We start from the raw sequence: 25,263 nt of genomic DNA, 5'->3' as shown, positions 1-25,263 counted from the left end.
TGGCCCTGAACTTGACCTCTGCTGCAACAACATCAACTTCCAGCCCCAGAGGCGCCTGGGGTATTGTCCCCATTGTACAGATGTACAGATGCCTGGCCCGGGGACCTGAGCGCAGGGACACTCAGCTCCAGCCACACTTCCGAGCGGTCTCTTTCTGAGGCTGGGACCTGCCTCTCGGTCCCCCGTCAGTTGGTCACGGGCGCGGGCTGCCCCGGGATTGACCGGGGTCACATGACTTCCTAAACAAGGTGGCTCTAGGAGCATGGGTGGAAGGGGCATCCTCTAACCCCGGGCGGCCAAGGCTCACCGCAATTGGGGAAGGGGGGGCGCTCCCACCCTCAAAGAGGACCCAGGCACCCACAGTGTCTGCCACAGCCCCACACACAGCCTGACATCCCTAAGTCTGGGCCCGTTGACTAGCTGGTCCCACCCGAGTCCTGCCTCTTTTCTCAGCTGCTCCCCTGTTGGCCGGGCCCAGCGCCCCCACTAAGATACCAAGCCTGGCCTCACCTCAGGCCCTCCTCCTGAAGGTGCACAGTGTGTGTGTGTGTGTGTGTGTGTGTGTGTGTGTGTGTGTGTGCCTACATGCAAGCGTGTAGCCCAGGCTGCAGGCACAGGAAAAGAGGTGACCCCTGTGCCTGCAAGGGACTCTGTTTCCAAAACTGCTCAGACTGGGTCAGCCACGCCGAAGGTGCCCAGCTCTCTGGCTCCCTGCAATCTGGGAGGTAAGGACAGCCGCAGGACAGGCTGCGGAGCCCTATCCGGGAGACCCTGGAATGCCGCGGCACCCCTGCGGGCTGCCCAGACCGTGCCCGAGGGTGAATCAGGGAGCGCTTCCTGGAGGAGGTGACCGCTGAGGGGATTCTTTGAAAGCAAGACTCAGTCCAGTCATGAAGGGAGCCCTGGAATGCAAGAGCGAGAGCCTGACACAAGCAAAGGCAAGGCGGCAAAGGGGTCTTGCTTATTTAGGGACCTGAAATTTGCTGGAGCTGGAGTTCAGGCCTGGGGGGGTGGGGTTGGGGGGGGCCCGGGGGGTCAGGCTGAAAACCCGGACCACGGGGGCCTTTGGAGGCGGACTTGGACATCAAGGCCAGTGAAACACCAGGAATGATGTGACCCTGTCGCATGTTCGACGGACCCTCAGCCTAACTTTTCTACGGGAATCGGGCACTTGCCACCCCTGTGGCTTTCGCGGGGCGACCCCGGATCCAGCCGCCATCAGAACCCAGCTGTGACTCTGTGCTTAGTCTTCCGACTTCCAGCCCCAACGTGGGGCCCACCTCGGAGGCTCCACCGGCTCGTGTCCTAGAAGGATGGCTTAGTCCTGAAGAACAAGGACGGGGGGGGGGGTGCGTTTCCGTGGGTCTCTCCGGCCTCCAAACGCGAGGGGCCTGGGCCGCCAGTGCCCCGTTTCTCTCGCTTTGGGCCCCGAGGGCTTCTGGGGGGGGTGCGTGTCGTGTGTTTCCTCTCCTCATCAGGCCGACGGCCAGCTCTCTGTTAGCGCGGCCAGGCTCTGGGTCCACCCGCGCGGCCTGTGCGCTGGGAGGAAGGGCTTCCTGCCGCTGTGGGATGCGGGACACCTCTCTGGTTGCGGGGTGGCGCCCGCGGGGGGAGGTGCTCGGTAGCTGCGTTCACAAGCTGAGCCCCCAGCAGCCCTGGGTTGGGGGAGAAAGTGATGGATGAGATTTCGGGGCTCCCTGGGGAGAACCCAGACCCTGGAAAGAAGGTCCGAGGATTTTGCTGCTCCGGGCAAGATGCAAAATACCTTGGAAATTCGAGGCAAGGACTGGGAAGTTTGAGCTGATGGCGCCTGAAATGCCCAGGGCTCCCGGCTGGGTGGGGGTGGATCCCCTGAGCCGAGCAGAGCCGAGAGGTAAAGGAGGCAAGATCGGGCCCCACTGGGTTCCCAGGGGCCTGGTTACCTCTGCATCAGCCTGGGCATCCTCGGGGCGGGGTGGGCCTGTGAGGAGCCGAGAAGCGGCAGCGTCAGGAGGTCTTATCCCCACCTGCCTTCCCCGCCTCCTGCCATGAGCTTGGGCCCAGCCCGCCCTCCACCCACAGGCGGCCCTCCTCCAGCTGCCACTTGCCTCTACCCCCCCGCCACCCGGAGCTCCCTTCCTCCTTCCCACCGCCTGGGTCCCTGTCCCTGCCGCGTCAGTCCTTCCACTTGCACCTACTGGCAGCCCCGTGTCTTCCCCACAGAGGCCACCAAGGCCCAGGGACACCAGCCAGGAGCCCCTTGGCCTCTCGGGACCTCCTCTCCCAGCCTCCTTGCCCCCTCGGGGCAATTCCTCGAGGGCCTGCTATTGTTTGTTCATGGCTCTGCCAGTCGTTACAGGAACTCAGCCAGATCAATGCAATGCCAGGGACAGACCCATGTGGGCCTGTGTCACCCAGGGCTGGATGGGGGGACATGGGAGGGGCTGCCTCCAAAGCTGCTGCCTGGTGGGGACTGGGGGTCAGTGCTGTCCTTCCTGAAGTCCAAGGAGCTCACTCTTCTTTCAGTCTCTGTCTCTGTCTGTGTCTCTCTGTCTCTGTGTGTCTCTCTCTGTTTCTCTATCTCTTTGTGAGTCTGTGTGCCCCTCTTTCTCTGTCTGTCTCGGTGTATCTTTATTTTTTTTCTCTTTATTTTTTTTCTTTTGTCTTTTTGCTATTTCTTGGGCCGCTCCCGCGGCATATGGAGGTTCCCAGGCCAGGGGTCGAATCGGAGCTGGAGCCACCGGCCTACGCCAGATCTACGCAGGATCTGAGCCGCATCTGCGACCTACACCACAGCTCACGGCAACGCCAGATCATTAACCCACTGAGCAAGGGCAGGGACCGAACCCGCCACCTCATGGTTCCTAGTCGGATTCGTTAACCACTGCGCCACGACGGGAACTCCTCTCTCGGTGTATCTTTTTGTCTCTCTCTGTCTCTGTCTCTCTGTCTCTCCATGTTTCTCTGTCTCTCTGTCTCTCTTTGTCTCTGTGTGTTTCTCTGTCTCTCTGTCTCTCTCTGTGTCTGTGTGTCTTTCTCTGTCTCTGTCTCTATCTCTCTGTGTGTCTCTGTCTCTCCTCCCACACCGACTGAGCTTGGAGGCCCTCCTCCAGCCGGCCCTTCCCCAGGACACATCTCTCACTGCCCGCTGGTCTCTGCGGCCCTGGGCATCACCCCGAGGGCTCTCGCGGAGGAGGAAGGAATGTACCAGGGCCCCAGGCACCTGCAGCAGGAGCTGCTGACTCACACGGCCGCAGGCTGGCTGGACCCAGGACTCAGGGCTTCAGGAGGTGGAAGGGATCATTGGCATTTGCACTCAGAACTGCTTCTCTGGGCGGGCAGCCCCGGGGCCAGCTGTGCAGACTAGGAGGCCAGAGGCCATCTGGAGGATGGGCTGACCGGTAACCCGGCGAGTCACCCCATCCCGGCCTCGGTGTCCTAGTCAGGGAAGGAGGGGACAGGAGTTCCCGCTGTGGCTCAGCAGAAACGAGCCCGACTAGGATCCATGAGGGTGCAGGTTCGATCCCCGGTCCTGCTCTGTGGGTTAAGGATCCGGCATTGCCCTGAGCTGTGGTGTAGGTCACAGACACGGCTCGGATCCCGCGTTGCTGTGGCTGTGGCGGAGGCCAGGAGCTGCAGCTCTGATTTAACCCCTGACTTGAGAACCTCCATATGCGGCGGTGCAGCCCTGAAAAAAAAAAAAAATGGGAAAGGAGGGGAGAGGAGGGGAGGGGCACAAGGGCTCCAGGAACCCCAGCCCCACACGCCCAGCCCGTCCTGGGCTGGTTCAGGCAGCCTGGAGCTTGGACCTTGTTCCTTCCTGTGCTCTGCTGGTCCCCACACTCTGGAGCTGAAGGAGGCCAGATTGAGCAGGTCTCAGAAGGTGGTTGGTGGGCACTGCCATGGCTGGCCAGGATGCCCTGACCTGTCCGCCACCGGCTGGCTCGCCCCGGGCGTCTCAAGAAGACCTCGCTTGGGGAAGGACTGAGGTCGGACCAGCCTGCATCCAGCCTCTGCCTGCACAGCAGACCCCAGCTCATCCTCCCGGCTCGGGACACTTGCAGAGTCTCAGAGGGTGGTGGCCAGGGCGCTGCAGGAAGGACCCTGCCCTGAGTCACCCTCGCCACCACTCCACGGCGAAGAGGTCCCTGTGGGGCCTCCTGATACCAAACGTGTCTCAGAACAATAGGGACACCCGTCCTTTAAAATCCTTGACCAGAAAGTCACTCCCATGACTTCATTACCACACACTGTTTTTGGAGTTTGGGGGGGGGGGTGGTTTTCTTTTTTGGATTTATTTTATTGACATCTAGTTGATTTGTAATGTTGTGCTTCTGGTGTACAGCAAAGTGATTCTGTTACACACACACACACATATATATGGAAAGAATACGGAAAAGAATACGTATGATTCTTACACAATGCGAGAGCAAGGCGATTCAGTTATGTATATGTATATATATGGAAAGACTAGAAAGAATAGTGTGTGTATATATATATATATGTGTGTGTATACTCAGCAGTGATCTGATTATGCCCACATACATTCAGTTATACATGTATATATGAGTCATTTATCTCTATATACATAAGTGAATCACTTTGATACGGACACCTATTCTTTTTCACATTATTTCCATTCTGGTTTATTACAAGATATTGAATATAGTTCCCTCTCACACCCTGTGTTTGATGACAAGTCATCGAGCACCCAGCCCGTGACCCACGTCTGCCTGAGACCTGACAGCCCCCTTGCGGAGTTGACAGCCGCCCGCAGAGCAGTCCTCAGAGCAGGGACACCTCTGGAGGCTCCCAAATACGCTCAAGGCCCTGAGATAAGGTGAATCCCTTCCCCAGGACCCTCCCTCAGAAAATGGAGACTCGACTTTCTGCTGGGATCTTTCCCAGCCCTCTCATATCAGGGTCCTCTCGCTCAGAAATTTGTTTTATGAGCAATAGACTTCCTTTTCTGAGCCATTTAGGGTTACAGAAAAATTGAGCTGGTGGTACAGAAAGTTCCCACATGCTCCCTTACCCTCGGTCCACGGCGTCCCCTTTGTTAACCCCTTCCCTTCGTGGGGCAGGTTTGTAACCGTTGATGCGTCAATATTGATGCGTCCTTATTACGCCAAGTCCACAGCTAACCCAGGGGTCACTCTTGGGGTTGCACATTCTGTGTTCAGACAAATGCAAAAGGACACGTGTCCATCATTACAAATCATTTTCACTGCCCCAGAGATCCTCCCCACCCCACTTCATCCCTCTGTCCCCACCAACCTCCGGCCACCGTGGGAGTTTGGGTCATCGCCATAGTCCTTCCAGAAAGAATGTCCTAGACTTGGGATGGTCCAGAAGGGCGCCTTTGCAGGTTGGTGTCTTTCCCTCAGTGACACGCATTTACGGTTCCTCCGTGTCTCTTTGTAGCTTGAAAGCTCAATTCTCCTCAGTGCTGGATAACATTCCATTGTCTGGATAAACCACAGTTTAGTCATCCACCTACCTACCCAAAGGCATCAAGTTTTAGCAAAATCATGCGTCAACACCTCCATGCAGGTTTTTGTGTGGACGTTAAGTACCCCTCGGGGTAAATACTAAGAGCATGAGTCCTGGATCACGGGGTAGCAGTCTGCGTAGTTTTGCAAGAAACTGCTACACTGTCTACGGAGTGGCTGTACCATTTTGCAGCCCCACCAGCAATGAACAAGAGTTCCTGTTGCTCCACGAGCTTCCCAGCGCCTGGTGGTGTCAGTGTGTTGGATTTTGGCCAGTCTCATTGGTGTGTAGTGACATCTCATTGTTTTAATTTGCATCCCTTGATGACATGTAACGTGGAGTATCTCTTCATGTGCTTACTGGCAATCTGCACATCTTCTTTCAAGTTCACTTATTACTTTATTTATTTTAGCAAAGAAGCACCATCTAAAGAAGATACTTCAGCAAAGGTATCATCACCTGCCAGGATCTATTATTTCCTAGTGTTTTCATGGCTTTTTTTATTTGTTTTTTGGCTGCACCTGTGGCATGCAAAAGTTCCTGGGCCAGTGACTGAAACCACTGCCACAGCAGTGACAATGCCAGATCCTTTCACTGCAAGACCACCAGGGAATTCCCAATCAGTTCCTCATTCTTTAGGAAGACTTATTAGGAAGGGCTGGGTGGGATTTCAGGGATACTCCTTACAGGGAACTGACCCAGCTGGGAGGTGTGCTCTTCCAATGTTCCGCCTTTCCTTTTTCAGCTGCCTGGAACTTGAATATGATGGCTGAGCTCCAGCAGCCATATTAGACCATGAGGTATCTTTGAGGATAAACACCATATACTAGGATGGCAAAACAGACAGAGTGAAGCAGGATCAGGGTTCCAAAGAAAGCCTCATAGCAGCCACGGACGGCTAACTTCCAGATTCTTCTTTCTGAGAAAGAGAAGCAAATGTCTGTGGTGCCTATAAGACACACTTATTTGGGATATTTCGTTATAAGTAATCGCACCCCTGCCTGAAAGGGATGTTGTAGCAGAGACAACCTCCTTTCTGGTGATTTCCATGCCCGTGGACGTTCCCATGACGAGAGGACAAGGGCACGGGGCATGGATTCGGAAGTCTTCCTGCGACCGCAGCCTCACGGTATAGACCTACGAAAGGAAAGAGAAAACCTTCACCTCTCTGTGTGTGGACAGCTCTCAACGGGTCGGCAGGTGCCACGCGAGCCCAGACAGGGGAGGGGAACATGCCGTGGAAGACAGAGGAGGCGTCGGAGTAAAATTAGGTCATAAAACACGAGACTAAAAAGCAAGCGCCTCCTTCTCCATGAAGATGTTTTCTGTAATACGTGCTTTTACATGTGTGTGTGTGTGCTCTTGTGCGTGTGTGGCTAGATCCATGAATGAAATAGCGTTTTGCGATCCCATCTCTATCCCCAAAAGTCAGTCTAGTCAAACTAGTCAAACATAATTCTTTTTTGGAGTTCGCGTCGTGGCTCAGCGGAAACAATTCTGACTAGCATCCACGAGGACACAGGTTCCATTCCTGGCCTCGCTCAGTGGGTTAAGGATCCGGCGTTGCCGTGAGCTGTGGTGTAGGTCACAGATGTGGCTTGGATCTGATGTTGCTGTGGCTGTGGTGTAGGTCGGCGGCTTCAGCTCCGATTCGACCCCTACCTGGGAACCTCCATATGCCGAGGGTACAGCCCTAAAGAGACAAAAAGAAAAAAAAAGGTAATTCTTTTTTCATCTTTGGGGAAAGGGGGTCATCAGCCCTTTGGGATCCTTAGGTGAATTCAATAACGATGGTGCTGTGGGGTAACGGAGGGAAATGCAGACTTGGGGTCGGAGAAACTGATAAACTTGAATCATGTTACTTTACAGCTGGTGATATTTGAAATATTCTAATCAGGCAAACTCTAGTGCTCTCATCATGATATGCTCTAATGATAATGATATTCTAATGGTGACTCTAACGCTATTTTCTAGCCATGTAAGTGTCATGTTAATTTCGCCCAAGGCGTGAGATGTGCCATAGAACCAGCACTGTCCCTGAATGTTAACTTAGGTCACCCATGAGTCTTTGATAGAATGGCCACCACCAGAAGCGGCTCTGAACCAGGCTCAGACAGCTCAGACCCAGCTCCGGGCATCTTAAGCCACGTCCTCCACAGGCTTTGTTTTCACGACAAGAGCTCTCAGCACTGACCCAAACCCCAGCGTGACGTCTGGACCTCTCGGGGGTGGGGCGTTGGACCACACTTAACCCAGAGAAGACCTGGCCCCTCTCAGCATCCCCGGGTTTCTATCCCTGACAGCGATGGATGGGGTGCCCATTGCTCCTCCAAGCCACTCTCTCCAGGTCCTACAGGTCCAGGACCATTGGGTGTTCATCCTCTTTGCCATGAAATCTCAGGGCTGCTGGAGACTTATCACTAAGACCTCGCCAAAGGAGAAGTGGCTTCAGGAACAGCCTGCCTCCCATCCGCACGATGGCAACCAAACTTAGTGTGTAAACGTAAGCAAATAAATTCTCTGCTGTTTCGATGGGTGGTGGGGTGAACTGTGTGTCCCCAGGGGTAAACCCCAGGACCTGTGGACATGACCTTATTTGGAAAGCAGGTCTTTGCAGATGTCATTAGTTAAGATGAGGTCATGGGGTGGGGGGCTCATTCAAGGATTGGTGTCCTTAAAAGGAGAGAAAACAGACCCTCAGTGGAGAAGGCTGTGCAAGGTCAGAGACAGAGAGCGTTCCCATTGTGGCTCAGTAGGTTAAGAACCTGACAAGTATCCATGAGGATGCGGGTTCAATCCCTGGCCTCACTCAGTGGGTTAAGAATCTGGCGTTGCCCTGAGCTGTGGTGTAGGTCACACACACAGCTTCCGGATCCCGCGTTGCTCTGGCTGTGGTGTAGGCCATTGGCTGCAGCTCCAATTGGACCCCTAGCCTGGGAATTTCCGCACACCGCAGGTGCAGCCCTAAAAGCAAAGGCAGAGACAGAGCTCGGAGATTGGAGGGTTGCAGCCACAAGCCAAGAACACCAACTACTGGAGGCTGGAAAAGAGAAAGAAACTCCCTCGCCTAGAAACCTCAGGAAGGGCGGAGCTCCATCGACACCTTGACTCCACACCGCTCACCTCCAGAAGCACGAGAGAATATGATATTTCTGTTGGTTTAACCCATCAAGTTGGTGGTGGGTGTGTCACAGCTTCGTGGGAAACCGACACAGGTGGCTAAGACGTCTTGAACAGCTCGAATGTGATTCTGAGACGACAGCCGATACAAGGATCTAGTCAAAGGCCCCCTTGTTATCATGTTGTCAAGGTTTCATGGGCTTACACATAACACACCTCATCTGTCTTTCTTGCCGTTACAAATTGGCCAGAGGTATACAAAACCCAGCTGGTTTAAGCATGTGGAGTTGCTGTGTTCCAGACAGGCACCTGGGATAAAATAGCATAAAGCTGTATTATAAACTTTTTCTGGTTTTCATTATTTTTTAAAGGGCTTTTGTTGGGAGGGGAGGATAAGTAGAGAATTTAGGATAAGTAGCCCTCTTAAAGATGACAAGTTGGAGTTCCCGTTGTGGCCCAGAGGAAATGAATCCAACTAAGAACCATGAGGTTGCGGGTTCCATCCCTGGCCATGCTCAGCAGGTTAAGGATCCCATGTTGCCGTGAGCTGTGGTGTAGGTGGCAGATGCTACACGGATTCTGCGTTGCTGTGGCTGTGGTGTAGGCCAGCGACGGTAGCTCTGATTGGACCCCAGCCTGGGAACCTCCATATGCCACAGGTGTGGCCCTAAGAAGCAAATTAATTAGTTAATTAATTAAAAAGATGACCAGTTATCAAAGTTGTTGAGCATTGCAAATAAGATCATCAAATAAGGTTCGATCCCTGGCCTCGCTCGGTGGGTTAAGGATCCCGCATCGCCATGGCTGTGGTGTAGACCTCAACGGCAGCTCCTATTCGACCCTTGGCCCCGGAACTTCCATATGCCGGAGCGGCGGCCATTAAAAGAAAAAAATAATTTTTAAAAAGATCAGGGGTTCCCATCGTGGTGCAGCGGAAATGAATCCAACTAGTATCCATGGAGATGCTGGTTCCATCCCTGGCCTTGCTTAGTGGGTCAGGGATCTGTGTCACCATGAGCTGTGGGGTAGGTCACAGACGCAGCTTGGAATCCACATTGCTGTGGCTGTGGTATAGGCCCGCAGCTGCAGCTCGGATTCAACCCCTAGCCTGGGAACTCACATATGCCACGGGTGTGGCCCTAAAAAGAATTAAAATTAAAAAATGTAAAAATAAAAAAGATTATAAAATCAACTGAATTTAAGTGCGTTTAGACTCTGGAAAGACTTGTCCTTTTAAGAAGATGATGGGCCATAACTCCCTTTATCCTGAGAGACTGGGCTCGCCGGCCGGAATCCCGCTGTTTCCTGGTGGTTACACAGAGCAGGTGACACAGATGGACGGACGTGCAGCCGAGTTACCTGGTGGAGGGAAAACAAAACCCCCACCAGCAACAATTCTGTCCCCACCAGGAAAACAGAATCACAGCTTGTCTGGGAGTCATCTGGCGACACGATGAAGATTTACCGTGAGCTGGAAAGATGCGAAGGCAACCCTCACGGGCTCAAGCCGGGCTTGGGGACGAGTGAGCACGGAGGGAGAAGGGTCACAGTGTGTCTGGGGTGCTTACTGCCCTGGACATGTGTTTCGCTGTAATTGGTGGCACCACTGTTTAATGGTTGGTATTTTTAGCCAATTTTTAAAATTTTCTTCTTACAAAACCAATGTACGTTCACTATAGAACAACGAGAAAACACGAGGCGAACCATAACCCCACTGTCACCAACACTTGTGGATAATTGCACAGCTATTTCTGAACATGCGTGTTATTAATTTTTGTAAAAGGGGTCATGTCATATACACCACTTTATTATTATCTTGAGGTCGGTATTATTAACTGTGATCAATTGTGATTAATTGCGATTAAGTTACACGCGTGATGAAGCAACACATATTAGGGTTTTTTTAGCTTCATAATCTAGTGATTTTTATTGTGCACCTGCTATACCCAGCCTGGGGCTTGGGCGGGGAGAGCGTGCATGGCCACTCTTATCTGCCCTGCCTTTGTGAGGCTCACAGCCTGCAAGGGAGAGGTGGGTAATTGCTACTTATTACACAAATCTCTTCTCCCTCTTTTTTTTTTTTTTTTGTTTGTTTTCTGTTTTCTTTTTCAGCTGCACCTGAGGCATATGGAAGTTCCCAGGCCACAGCTGTGAACTATGCCACAGGTGCAGCAACACCAGATCCTTAACTCACCACACTGGGCCGGGGATCGAACTGGCGCCACTCCAGAGACAGCTGGATTAACACCACGCGCCGCAGCAGGAACCCCCAAAAATATATTCTCTTCAACTGCCCACCACATAGACTAGCTTAGGAGAACAGACAGCGAAGCGTTGGAACTGAGATGTTGTGAAAAATAGCTATACATCTCTACCAAAAACCAGACACAGTGTCTTTTCATTTTGGGGTTGGGTTTTTTCTGTCTTTTTTTTTCTGGTGGTCATATGTTAATTCCCAGGCTAGGGGTCCAATCAGAGCTGTAGCTGCTGGTCTACACCACAGCCACAACCACAGCCACACCAGATCCAAGCCATGTCTGCAACCTTCCCCGCAGCTCATGGCAATACCAGATCCTTAACCCATGGAGCAGGGACAGGAATTGAACTTACATCCTCATGGTTCCTAGTCGGATTCCTTACCTCTGAGCCATGAGGGGAACTCAGACGCAGTCTCTTTGAGTATCTTTGTACGGTCAGTTAGGAAAGATGGTCTCACTTTCAGATGCCCTAACCGCTTCATCTAGCATTTTCCTGTGCAGTTTTCCCAGTTTGGGTCTTTGCTCCTTTTTTTTTTTTTTTTGCATTCAATGATTTTCAATATCTGGATTTTTTTTTTTTTTTTAGTGTAGGGTAAACTTACATTTTTTTCCGTCCACTCTCTACTGATTTGAAATGCCAACTATCTCCTCCATCCTGTGTGTCTGCTACTAGATTTCCTACCTCATTCCATTCATTCGTCCGTCCGTTCCCATCCTGGGTAGGGGATACCCTTTCTACATCTGTGCCGTGCTTCTGTTGGTATTCCCTTCACTTTTCTCCTAGAGGACTTTTAAATTCTCTTGGTCCGCTTCTTCCAAATATCCTAGTGCGTGTGTCTTTGAATGATATTCAACACAGAGATTATTTGAAGAGAGAAAGTGACGTCTTTAAAGTCATAGATGTTCTGTCTGCTGATAGAAACGTGGTTTCTCGGAGTTCCTGCAGTGGCACAACGGGATTGGTGGTGTCTCTGCAGTGCCAAGACACAGGTGCCATCCCTGGCCCGGCACAGCAGGTGAAGGATCTGGTGTTGCCACGGCAATTCACATAGGTCACAACTGCGGCTCGGATCTGATCCCTAGCCCGGGAACTCCATATGCTACGAGGTGGCCAAAAAACCAAAAGAAAAAAGCAAAGAAAAGTGGTTTCTCCATTCAAATCTCTATTCAAACCTCGGGAAGGTTCTATGGTTTTCTTCTCTGATAGGGTTCTTCCTACATATGGTGGGTTAATTCCTCACTAGAGGTTTTACAAATCGAGTTGCTCTTGGGAACAGGGTCTTAACTTGGTTTTATATTCCCTTCCTACCTGGCCATGGTCCTTACGTGAGAAAGTCACTGATTTTTGTATAATTCGTTTCTTTTTTTTCTTTTCTTTTCTTTTGGTCTTTTTAGAGCCACACCCAAGCATATATGAAGGTTCCCAGGCTAGGGGTTCAACTGGAGCTACAGCTGCCGGCCTACACCACAGCCACAGCAACGCGGGATCCAAGCCGCGTGTGCAACTTACACCACAGCTCACGGCAATGCCGGATCCGTAACCCACTGAGCGAGGCCAGGGATCGAACCTGTGTCCTCGTGGATACTAGTCGGATTCGTTTCTGCTGCGCCACAACAGGCACTCGTGTATAATTAGTTTCTAATGGACCATCTTCCAGATTCTCCTGTATTTATTTATCATGACTATTTCAGGAGGTGTAGACAGACAATCAGATTCTGTAAACTAAGCATATGTTGTCCTCTCCTTACCATTGGCTCCTCTGCAGGGACTTGGGAAACAGTATTAAAGGTGATCCCGGAGTGTTCTGGCTGGTCCCTGACGTAGTGGAAATGTGCCCAGAGCCTCGGCACTGAGTGTAACGGTGGCTCTGGAAATTACCCAGAAGCTTACAGAAATTTTTCTTCCTTGTGACTCATTAATGTGGAGAATTACATTAGTAGAGTTTCAAACAAGGAGTCTTTCTTTCTTCTTAGAATAAACTGCCTGGCTTTTAAAAGTTTTTAAACCTTGAGTTCCCACCATGGCCATGGCTCAGCGGAAAGGAACCTGACAAGCATCCGTGAGGACGCAGGTTCGATCCCTGGCCTCGCTCGGTGGGTTAAGGATCTGGCATTGCTCTGAACTGTGGTGTAAGTCACAGATGTGGCTTGGATCTCACGTTGCTGTGGCTGTGACATAGGCTGGCAGCTGCAGCTCTGATTCGAACCCTAACCTGGGAACCTCCACATGCTTCAGTGCAGCCCTAAAAAGACAAAAAAAAAAGTTTTTAAACCTGTCTATGTGAGTTTTGTTTTTCTTTTCCTGTACCCGCAGCGTGCAGAAGCTCCCAGGCCAGGGACTGAACCTGCACCTGAGCAGCTGCCCAAGCCACAACAGTGACAATGCCAGATCCTTAACCTGCTGAGCCACCAGGGAGCTCCCTATGTTTTTAAAAAGATCAGTCAGACTTGATTTTATTTGGACTCTCACTCTATAAATTTCTCTTTTTTCCATAAAATATGGATATTTTATTCAGCTCTGGGAAAAGAAAAAAAAGCAGAGGAGGGAATACATCCTTCCACACACCATCCTTATTCAGCTGAGATTCATTCAGAAAAGCAAAGACAAATTTATGTGTATTTGCATACATACTTACATATCTATATACATATATCTTCAGATTTTAGTCTCCTCAGTGTTCATATGTTTACTCTATTGTTTTATAAACACCCTTAAAATCACCAAATGCATCTAAATATTTCTAGCCCTACCTTTTTCATTGATTATTTAATACTGTTCAGATTGTATTCACAGTTGGTGTTTTAATCACTTAGGTGATTCGTCGAACTATACATTAGAAGATGTGAGGGGAAAAAGTCTTTTTGGTTTTTTTTTTTTAGGGCCATACCCGCGGCCTATGGGAGTTCGTGGACTAGAGGTCAAATCAGAGCTGCAGCTGCTGGTCCACACCGCAGCCACGGCAACGCCAGATCTGAGCCACATCTGCAACCTACACCACAGCTCACAGCAATGCTGGATCCTTACGCCACTGAGCCAGGCCAGGGATTGAACCCACATCCTCATGGATACGAGTCGGGTTCATTACCGCTGAGCCATGATGGGAACTCCAGGAAAAACTTTTTTTAACGCTCTATCCTCACAGTTATGTATCACCCGATTTTTTCATCGTGCTTTGCAAGTTCATGTATCTAGTAGTTGTCTACACAGACAATTTCAGCTTCTGGACTCTTTCGGCCTCTAGGGTTGTACGTATCTGCATCTTTTGGAAGGGACTGGCCGTGATCCATGAACTTGGGGTCAGGGAAAAACTGCAGCACCTGCGATGGATTCTGTTTTGGTCTTCGTGGCAGAGCTGAGTTCTGTCAGCAAAGGCACTGCCGGGTTTCAGGTTCTGAGTGATCTTTGCAAGTATTTCTGTTTCAGCAGAGCTTCCGAGCTTCGTTTTTTCTTTAGGGTCAGAGATGACTCTGTTGTTGTTGTTTTGTCCACAATGATTTCACTGCTTCATAAATTTGCTGGCTTGTGGCATATGCCTCTTTCCCAGTGACCTTTGCAGTTCTTACTAATTGAACAGGGCAGCAACAGGGCAGCAAGCCATTGCTCCTAAAGTGGCCAGTCCCGGGGCGGGGGGTGGCGGAAGCAATTTTCCTAAACCTAGACCCTCTCCTCGCAGAAACGAAGCCCACCAATGCTGAAGCTGAAATTCCTCCCATTTTTGGAAGAACGTTTCCAGGTGGATTCTTCGCATAGACACATCCACCCTTTCCAAATTGTACTGCACCCGTGCTCCTATTTTTCACAAAGACAGAAACCCCCTTGCACCAGCCAAAGTAACGACCCGTGGCAGTGGAGTGGACTCAAAGCCCTCTGTAAACATCCCGGCTGCTCTTCAACGTATTTAAACCGAAGAGGTGGTTCGGTAGTTATGGGGAGCTGCTCGGGTTTCATTAGCTGCTTTTTGGCGTCCTCCTCTTTGGCCGCGTGCCCTTTTGTAGATGCAACTATTAGGCCTGCTGCCATGGTTGTCCGCTCTCCCATCCTGAAAGCTGTCACACCTGTGACCCTCTCTGACCAGGGCTTCAACACGGATTTCCGAGAGCACAGCTTATAGCGTAGAATATAAACTGGATCTCCAATGGAGGTCCGTCTGTAGTTGTGTTTGTGTAACTAGGGAGACTTTTCGTCCTTTCTCTACCAAGGATAATCCAAGTTGGATCGGGCGGACCATGAGGGCATGACGGAACCCAGGCTTTGGGGGAGACGTTTCTGCGACAATTTTTCAATTTCTCCTGTGGGCATTTGTCCTTTCAGGGGGACGGCCCCTTCTTCCTTCAATCACTGTGCCGTCTGCACTTGGCTAGGTCATGGGGGGCACATCGTGGGCTCCCAGCGAACAGGAGTGTTTGATCAGCAGTGAAGGGCCCTTGACCTTCTCTGCAATTGTGTGAATTTTCCCCATCTCTGTGGCCCTGGCCATTCTCATTCTTACTTGTGCTTTTTTTATACCTTACCCATGAAAGTATTCCATCTGCCTCTAAAAGCAACCTCGAGCCCATCCCGTGAAGGTCCCTAAGGCTGTAATTTCTGTTTTGACTTCTGCTTTGACCTGATTTTGAAGAGTGTTTTTATTTTATTTTATTTTTATTTTTTTGGTCGCCACACGGCAAACGGCGGTCCCGGGCCAGGGATCGGATCAGCCACAGTTGCAACCTACGGGGCAGCTGCCACAGTGCCAGATCCTTTAACCCACCGTGCTGGGCTGGGTATTGAACCTGAGTCCCACCGCTGCAGAAATGCCACCACCGATCCCATTGCAGCACAGAAGGAACTCGTAAGAAGTGTGGTTTCTGTTTGTTTGGATTTTGTTTGTTTATTTTGTTTTTGTTTTTTAGGGCCACACCCACAGCCTATGGAAGTTCACAGCATATGGTGAGTTATACCATTTATCAAAACGAAATGACCTTCTTCGACCTGCTTATGCTTTTGCTATTGAATTTTACTTGGGCCAATATTGTTATGACTCCTGCTTTCTTATTATTTGCATTCGCTTAGTGTATATTCATCTGTACATTTTCTTTCTATCTTCTGAAAACTCTTTTTAAGGGCACTGCCCAGAAATGGCATATATTTGAATTATTTTATCCAATTTGTCTTCATAATAAAAGAATCTGTTACATTTACATTTATTATTGTAATCAAGCTAATGTAGTCCTACGTCTGTCGCTCTAGTCTACGATGGGCTGCACATGTTTCTTGCCACGTACTTTGTTTCTGTCTTGGTTTATAGAACATATACTAAGAACCCTGAAGTGCAGATATGGGAATTTTATAAGGTTTTGTAGGGTGCAATCCGATATATAGCCATTTCCTTTTCTTTGGCTGCTTCGTCAGTGTCGATCCGTTTCCTGGCTTTTTTTCCCCTTCCGGATTCTCTCGCAGATTGTTTTCAGGATGCTTCATCCTCTGGATGCTGTCCCACTTCTGCTGTTTCATCCCATGTTGGTGACTTCGTTCTTTCTGGCTTGTTGATTTGTTCACTTTTTAAGTCTCTGAGCAAGGCACGATTCATCCAGGGGGCCATGTTTGTAAATGGGCAAATCAGCCCTTTCTGGGATCCCCACAGAAAAGCAAATGAACTGCTCGATTCCCAGTCCAGCGCCCAGTTTCTTTGGCAGATCTTTACCCAGAAGACTGTTCTCTGCTCCACGGAGTGGGCTTCTTGTCATTTCTTCCCTGGTTTCATCATTCGGCTTCCTCTCTCTACTCTCTGTGGCATGTCCATGTTTTCAGGGTCTTTGGGGGCATTTTACTAGAATTTGGAAGAGAATGACCTCTGGCCTCATCCACACCAGCTGGCTAACTCACCTCCCACCACCTCACCCCGTCATGTCCCATGTAAAGCTCGTTTTCTCCAAGTCATACCTTATGTATCTGGAGATTTCAACCTAAACCCATAAACGTAAAATGATGACGGTGAATGAAGCAGGAAGGAATCACTCACCAAAGCTTAAAACCAACAACTTCATCTAGACACATCTAACGTTTGCTTTCTCAGCCTGGTCATGTTCAGACGTCCTTTGCGGCAATCAGGCCGATGGACCCAGCAGACACTGATAATCAGGACGTCAGATTTTAGCTGTTCCTGTATTAAAAGATCACATACTGGACGGCCAGTGTCAGGAGACAGATGAGATGCTGGGGAGCATCGTTCATTGCGACGGTCTTGGCTGTGCAGCTCCCTGATGGCTGGTGTTGGTTGCCACCGCACACCAGGGCTGGGGTCAGCCCTCACACCTACACCATTGTGACAGCGCTGCCAGAAGGGCCTTATTCATTCAGCAGACATGTACACCCTTGCACAGGTCAAGGCATCACCTTGCACAAGTAACTCTCCCGGCCCAGACTTTTCCAAATGGGGCACCAGGTGGTGAGTTACACTGAGGACATAAGAGCATCTTTCCCTTCCTGGCTGCTGTCTTCATGAGCTTTCTAACACATCCATCTAATCGAGCCTCTCCTCGTTTAAGAAACTGCAGGATCTCCCACTGCTGAGCACCGAGACCGGACTCAGGGTAGCCCTGGGAGAGAGACCCTTCCCTGCACGGCCCCCCGGCCTCTGCAGGCTCCCCACCGAGGCCAGCTTCGCTCTACCCACAGGCCTCCCTCACGATCCCCACATAGCCTTTCAGTGGCTCTGCCCCCTCCTGCAGGCTGGCGCATTCAGCTGGAAGACCCACCCACCCTGCACCCTGCTCCTCCTCTTCCTGGCAAAATCCAGCGCCTCCATCAGGGCCCACAGTCTTCCCTGATGGTCCCCAGCAGGCTGCATCCACCTCTGAACCACATCAGGACCAGATCCCCCTCCCGGCGGGCGCCCTAAGCCATCATCCCATGCTCTGAGTAGCATCACGGTGCAAAGACTTTGGATGACTCGCCCGTGGATTGTCCTAGGAGGCGTGTGGCATAGGACATGGGTTTGAGCCCAGACCTCGACACACGACCCAAGGAAGGTCATGCACCTTCTCCACCCAGGCTTTCCTCCTCCACCAGCAGGATGACCACATCCACAGCACCCGCCTCGTTCTTCGGACCAGAGGGTCTGTGATGAGCTTCCCTACAGATCCCACAACGGAAAAGAAGGTCTGCTTTTGCTGTCCCTGCGATTGTGCTTCTGCTATATCCTCCTCACCTTGGCCTCCCAGAGCCACAGGTGTGGTGACACAGAGTCAACACCTGGAGCATGAAGGAGCACCTGTCCTGGGGAGCAGAGCCATGCTCTCTCCACGTGTCGGTGCTGGACACTTGCATTCATCTTTGACTCATCATCACACTCCTTCCCGCAGGGACTGAAGTTTGAGGCAGAAGATGTGGCTTCCAAAGAGATGGGTCTGGAACCCTGGTGGCCCTCTGGCCGGCTTGGTTTTTCAAAGCTGTTCGCAAACCACACTGAACGGCTCATCCCACATCAGAGGGTTCGCCGTCCATCCCATCCCTTGCAGTTATCAGCCAGGAGCTGGCACCCACTAGGATTCCTGGTTACACCCTGGGGAGAGAGCCAATAGCAATGTCATGAAAATTCTTTTGCACCTTGATCATGTGTTTACATTTTCCTCCAGAAATCTAGGGCGCATTGGTAAACACAACTGGATAGAAAACCTGCTGAATTGGGACTTTCAAAATTTGCCAGTGGCTCCTTTCCCGTCTTAGAATAATGAACCAGGGACAGGCCCAGACTTCCTCTGATGATATTCAGGAAATGAATTTTGATGACCAGAATTACAGTTATCTGTGGTGTGTTTCCGATCAATGGGAGTTCTCTAGCGGCTGGAGGGGTTTTTTTTTGGGGGGGGGGTTGTTTTTTGGTTTTTTTGGGTTTTTTTTTTCCTGTCCTTTAAGAGCTTGTTGGAACTGGACACAGAAGAGTTGAGTCAAGTTCCTCAAGTTAGTTCTGGATGTTCAATCAACAAGTTCAAGTTCTCTGCATGACCTAAGGCTGAATCACCCACACTCTGGCTTCGGCCCAGGAGAGTAAACTTAGATATTGTAGAGTCATTACAAAATTTTTATTAAAAAGTCCATTCACCAGGAAGACTGACAGCTGACCCAGGATAACATAAGCACTGGGATGGTTAAGGATCCCTAATATATAAAGAGCTCTTAAAAATCAATGAGAAAAAATGGAACACTTATTGGCAAACGTAGAAAAGACATGAGCCAGCGATTCACAGAAAAAGCTAGCCAGTTACCAAAACGAATATGAAGAGTGTCTGACCTCACTATTAATTAAAGCAATAGAAGTTGAAATAATAAAAGGCCATTTGCTTTTGTTTCTATCAAATTGACCAGGAAAATCGAGGTTGGCGGCACCCAGTATCACTGATGGTCGGTGGGAACATAAACTGGTATTATTGGTATAGGTGGGGACTACATGGGCCTACTGATCAAACCTTAAACTGGATCCTCTTGGATAACAATTACACATCTAGGAATTAATATGGCCTACAAACATATGTAAGTGTACAGAGGGACATACAAAAAGATATTCACTGTGGCATTCTTCCTAAAAGCCATTTTTATAAACACCCCCCGAACCTCCCAAAAGGACCAGTCCACCTGCTTTCACGAAGAAACACTCTTGAAACCTTACATTCCACTGCTGTTTAAAACTCTCTCAAGCAGAGAACAAGAAAGAAAACCAATAAATAATTTTCAAAAAGCAAGCCTAACATTGGTTCCAAAACTTGATGAAAGCTTTAGATGAATATCTTATGCATGCCCTGGGGAAAATCCAAAATAAAATAGAAACAAACAGAATTTAGGATCGCATTATAAGAATACTGCATTAAGAACAAGCCTAGGACAATACTAGGAAATGCGTTAATATAATGTGATCATACTAATTGACTTTCAAGGGAATTAGATTGTTTCCATAGTTGGAAAAGCGTTTGACAAAATTCCTGATAACTCATTCAATAAAATAAGAATAGATGGAAATATCCCCAAAGTGACAAAATATATCCATCCATAGCCAGCCTCAGACTTAACAGGGAAACACAAAAGATATTTCCACTGAAATCAACAACAAGCCTTCTCTCCAGTGCTATTTATTTGTTCCAGAATTATTGTCAAATATGAATAATTTCTTTTTTTTTCTTTTTTTTTCTTCTTTTTTTTTTCAAATATGAAAAGAAATTAGACGCATAAAAATTGAAAAAGAGGAGTTCCCGTCGTGGTGCAGCAGAAACGAATCTGACTAGGAACCATGAGGTTGCGGGTTCTATCCCTGGCCTCGCTCAGAGAGTTAAGGATCCGGCATTGCCAGGAGCAGTGGTATTGGTCGCAGACGCAGCTCGGACCTGGCATCGCTATAGCTGTGGTGTAGGCCGGCGGCTATAGCGCCAATTCGACCCCTAGCCTGGGAACCTCCATATGCCTTGGGTGCAGCCCTCAAGAGACAAAACGAAAACAAGCAAACAAAAAATTGAAAAAGAGACGAAGTCTTACTCTTTGCAGATAACATGCTACTATCCCTAGAAAACCCCGAATGATTTTTTAAAAAAGCCATTACAAACAATAAAATAAAAGAGCAAGGGAACAGCCTATATTAAAAAATCAAAAGTTTTCATACACACACACACACACACACGCACACACACACGCACACACACACACAAAACCCAAGTTACACTGGAAGAAAAAACTCTGATTCTCAGTTAATTTTTTTGAAAAGATAAAATATTAGAAATGAGCATAATAAGATTTAAAGATCTATATGTTTAAAAACCTTTTTAGACCATTGGAGTTCTTGCTGTGGCCCAACAGGATTGGTGGTATCTCTGGAGCACTGGGAAGAGGTTCCATCCCCGGCCCAGCACAGTGGGTTTTCAGGATCTGGCATTGCTGCAACTGAAGGTTGACACCGTGGCTTGGATCTGATCCCTGTTGGGGGGACTCCCATATGCCGTGGAACGGTCTAAATTAATCAATCAATGAACTAATCGATATAAATGATTGCAGAACACGAAGGAAAACAGTAGAAAGGTGGACCAAGTTCTAGAGGCTGATCCTCCCTAAGCTGGTTCACAAGGTTAACTTGATGTCAGTGGAAACGCAAGTGACAAGGCGGTGCTAAGGCTGGTGTGGAAACAGGACTGAGAAGGCCGGGAAGAGCTGGACAACAAAGAGGAGCAAGGAGAAGGGTTCTCTTAGCAGGTATTAAAACATATTATCAAGCAGCAATCATTAAAACAGTGTGGGACCAGAAATGAGCGAGGCTGGACTGCGTCATGGATACAGAAGGTTCAGATCAATTCAGGGCACACGTGGGACTTCAGTGCGGAAAAGAGAGGGCATCTCAAATCCGCCAAGAGACGGCCCACGTGTGGTGCCGGGACAGCCCGGCTACTCACTGCATGGGCTAGGAAAAACGACAAACGGATCAAAGACTCAAAAAGGAAAGGAAAAAATGATCCAACGAATATAAATGTCTCATGCAACTTGGCATCAAAAAAATAAACAGGAGTTCCCGTCGTGGCGCAGTGGTTAACGAATCCGACTAGGAACCATGAGGTGGCGGGTTCGATCCCTGCCCTTGCTCAGTGGGTTAAGGATCTGGCGTTGCCGTGAGCTGTGGTGTAGGTTGCAGACATGGCTCAGATCCTGAGTTGCTGTGGCTCTGGCATAGGCTGGTGGCTACAGCTCTGATTAGACCCCTAGCCTAGGAACCTCCACATGCTGTGGGAGCAGCCCAAGAAATACAAAAAGACCAAAAATAAATAAATAAATAAACAACCCAGTCTAAAAATGCCCAGAAGAACCGAATAGACCTTTTTCCAAAGAGGGAATGCAGGTAGCCACCAGGTGTGTGAGAAGTATTTGATATCATGAATCAATCAAAACTGCCATGAGATATCACCTCACACGTGTCAGAAAGGCAATCACTAAAAAGAATACAAATAACAGGTGTCACTGAGGACGTGGAGAAAGGGGGACCCTCCGATACTGTTGGTGGGAGTGAAAATTGATGCAGCTGCGGTGGAAAACGATATGGGATTTTCTCAAAAAAATTGAAAATAGAGATACCATATGACCCAGCAATTCCAGTCCTGGGTACATAACCCCCCAAAAACAAAAACACTAATTAGAAAAGATACATACACCCCAACGCTCACAGCAGCGTTATTTACAATAGCTAAGATATGGAAGCAGCCTAAGTATCTGCCAACAGATGGATGGATAAAGAAGTTATGGCATATTACATATACCACATATATGCTGTGGCATGGAATACTACTCAGCCATAAAAAAGAACAAAATTTTGCCATTTACGGCAGCAAGGATGGACTTGGAGGGCATTCTGCTAAGTGACATACATCAGACGGGGAAAGACAAATATGGTATGATATCACTTACATGTGGAATCTAAAAAAATATACAACAAACTAGTGAATAAAACAGAAAAAAAGTAGACTCGCAGATATAGAGAACAAACCAGTGGTTACCAGTGTGGAGAGGGAAGAGGGAGGAGCAATACGGGGCTAGGAGAAAAAAGGGTTATTACAGAATATGATGAAATTATGTCTGTGAAAAACACCATGAAAGTGCTAGGAAAAAAAACATGAAGGATGCCTTTGTATGATGGGGGAGGACCTTTCATCATTTTAATCTATGACAAAAAAATATAAAAAGGATTTAAAAATTCAGGTGCATAAAATATACCACATGTGTAGACATCTCACAGAATGACAAGTGGGAAGACACTGACAGCCTACTTTTGTCACATTCAGACATAATTTCTTGCTCCAATAGATAAAGTTCACTTACCCTATCTCCCTACCACCTCCTCGTAGAGTACAATTGAATTTCATTTCCTCTATGAGACACATTTTTACTTAATTAATTGTCATAAGATTGTGACAGGCTTTTGGAATTTATTTCCTTTTTCACAGCCGCGCACCTGCCGCCTACGGAAGTTCCCAGGCTAGGGGTCGAATCAGAGCTGCAGCTGCCAGCCTACACCACAGCCACAGCAATGCGGGGTCTGAGCTGCACCTGCAACCTAAGCTGAAGCTCACAGCAACACTGGGACCTTAACCCACTGAGCGAGGCCAGGGATCGAACCCACATCCTCATGGATGCTAGTCACGTTCTTAACCTGCTAGGTCACAATGGGGACTCCGGAATTTTAGAACTAGAAGAAACATTAATTGGATGGGGTTCTCTAAGGCGACCCCATCCAATTACGCTGATGGGAAGCGTTTGGGGCTGAATTGTGTACCACCCCCTGCCCCTGAATAAAACTCATATTTTGAGGCGCTAATGCCCAGTGTCTCAGAAGGGAGGTGAATTTGGAGAAGGGACTTTACAGAGGTGACTGAGGTAAAATGAGGTCACGAGGAGGGGCCCCAAGCCGCAAGAGAAGGACCATGCCCCCCGCCGGCACCGTCGCGCTGCCCCGGATCCCAGGAAACAAGGAAGGACCCATTTTCCGGGGGCTTCAGCACGCGGCATTTCTCCCCCTGGAAAACTCTCCCAAAGCAGTGGTGTTCTTCTGGGTGCTTTTTCTTCTTTGCACCATTTTGGATGCTCAAGTATGTGGAGGAAGTATAAGCCTTATGTTGCAGATTCATTTATACTGAAATCATCAAAATGCTTTCTGTCTAAAGGGATTGGGGTCTTCCTTTGACAGACCCATCCGAGCCTTTTTTGCTTGGAATCACGTTTTGGCAGCTGTAAATGAATTCAGATGACCTCCCCCCGCTCCGGTACCCTGTCCTGTTTCATTGTGAGAACATTCAAAATCCAGAGAAGTGCTGCATTTGGACAAATGATTTTTCCTCTCGTCACCTACTGCAACGTCCGGAGGGAGCTGCGATGCGGGGGGCGGGGGGGGGGGGCGCCAGCCTTTCCCGTTCCCCCACCCCCACCCCCAGCCTGGAGGGGCTTAACTGGCCTGGGGCTGCGTCTGTGGTACCAGGATCCTGCTGTCTCCCGGGGGGCCCGCAGGACCCTTCACTGGCAGGAAGGGTCCCCTCACTCCTAGTTTGAGAAACTCCCTGGTGTCTGGCCCCGTGCTTCTCAAATACGGCTGCATCTCTGCATCACCTGGAAGCTTTACATGGAGCCAGATGGATTCAGCCGCCGGTGCGTGGCCTTGGATTTTCAAGGCTGCACCTACCTGGCAGCCAGGTGAGAGCTGCCTGCTCATCCCAGGGTGCACACCGAGACCCTGATGGAGGCGTGAACACGGCTTCCATGCACGAGGCCCGGGCAGCTGCGGGAAAGTGGCCAATGTCACGTCTTCCAGACCGCCCCTCCCCCACACTCTGCCGTGGTGCCCGGGCCTCCACCCCTGCCCCAGCCCTGGGGCCCCTGGGCACCTCTTTAAGCTTCTTCTCCGCAGCAGGATTTTGGGCCCTTTGCCTCCCCCACTCAATGTAAACTCCCAGAGGCGGGGACCGTGTCTCCAAGCCGTTGGTTCTCCTGGGGCCCATCCAGGGGACAGCACGGGGACGTGGTCCCCAGGGCAGGAATGAGACCCATTGCCAATTCCAGAGATCTGGGAGAGCCATCAGAAGTCATAAATAGGAGGGTGACATCGCTGTGGGTGACTGTCAAGGGGCGAATGGGAGAAGCTGGGCCATATCTAGCCTGGGGCCAGGCACACCTGCCACAGTCACCTGCGACTCTTGGTGGTCAAACTGCCCTGACAGGTGGCCTGACCACCAAAAAAAGGAGGAATTGATTCCCTACCGGCAGAAGCCAGAGGTTCCTCCTCACTGTTGCTCATCAACTGGACATTTCAGTCCCACGTTCCTTCATCCTGCTGGAAGCCCTCCCACGGCTGCGAGGGAGCTTCGAGACCGCAAGGCCAAGGGCACTTCCTGCCTTCTCACCTCTGCTCACCCGATGCGAGCCCCTTCCCCACCCCCAGCCCCGCCTGCTCCTTCTCCGCTTCTCCCGCAAGGCCCAAGCTGGTGACACTCATCCCTAACCCTCTCGGGGACACGTGCACGCCCTCACACGCGCGCACACACGTGCACAAGCAAAGCACACAGTGGCCTCCTTCCAGAAGATATCAGGGCCCTGGCAGCAGCAAAGGCCAGCTCCGGTCCCCTTGGCCGTGTCCACGGCCACCTCCCTGTCCCTCCAGAGGATGGCCACCGCGGGGGCAACGCCCATGAGCACCAGTGAGTCTGGCACCGCCCTCCCCCATGGCAGCGAGAGCTCCTGAAGGGCAGCGAAGGTCTTGCTTGTTCCCAGACCCCATGGCCAAGACCAGGCCAGCATCTCAACCTCAGGATGTGGGGACCAAGGGAGGGGTGACCGGCACCTGTCAAGTCCCGCCTGACACTCCGGGACCCGGAGTCGTCCTCCCATCCCCCACCAGCCCCAGGGCCCTGCCAACTGTGG

General features: G+C 50.0%; 1 pseudogene; it reads right to left on the bottom strand.

Annotated features, from left to right (window-relative positions):
* Nucleotides 1–14,039: 14,039 nt before the first annotated feature.
* Nucleotides 14,040–24,838, bottom strand: LOC125123934 (MICOS complex subunit MIC27-like; annotated as a pseudogene).
* Nucleotides 24,839–25,263: the final 425 nt, after the last annotated feature.

Source organism: Phacochoerus africanus, chromosome 4 (assembly GCF_016906955.1).
Source record: "Phacochoerus africanus isolate WHEZ1 chromosome 4, ROS_Pafr_v1, whole genome shotgun sequence".
NCBI classification, from domain to species: domain Eukaryota; kingdom Metazoa; phylum Chordata; class Mammalia; order Artiodactyla; family Suidae; genus Phacochoerus; species Phacochoerus africanus.
The sequence above is the reverse complement of the archived record's forward strand: the minus strand, read 5'-3'. Positions and strand labels throughout refer to the sequence as shown.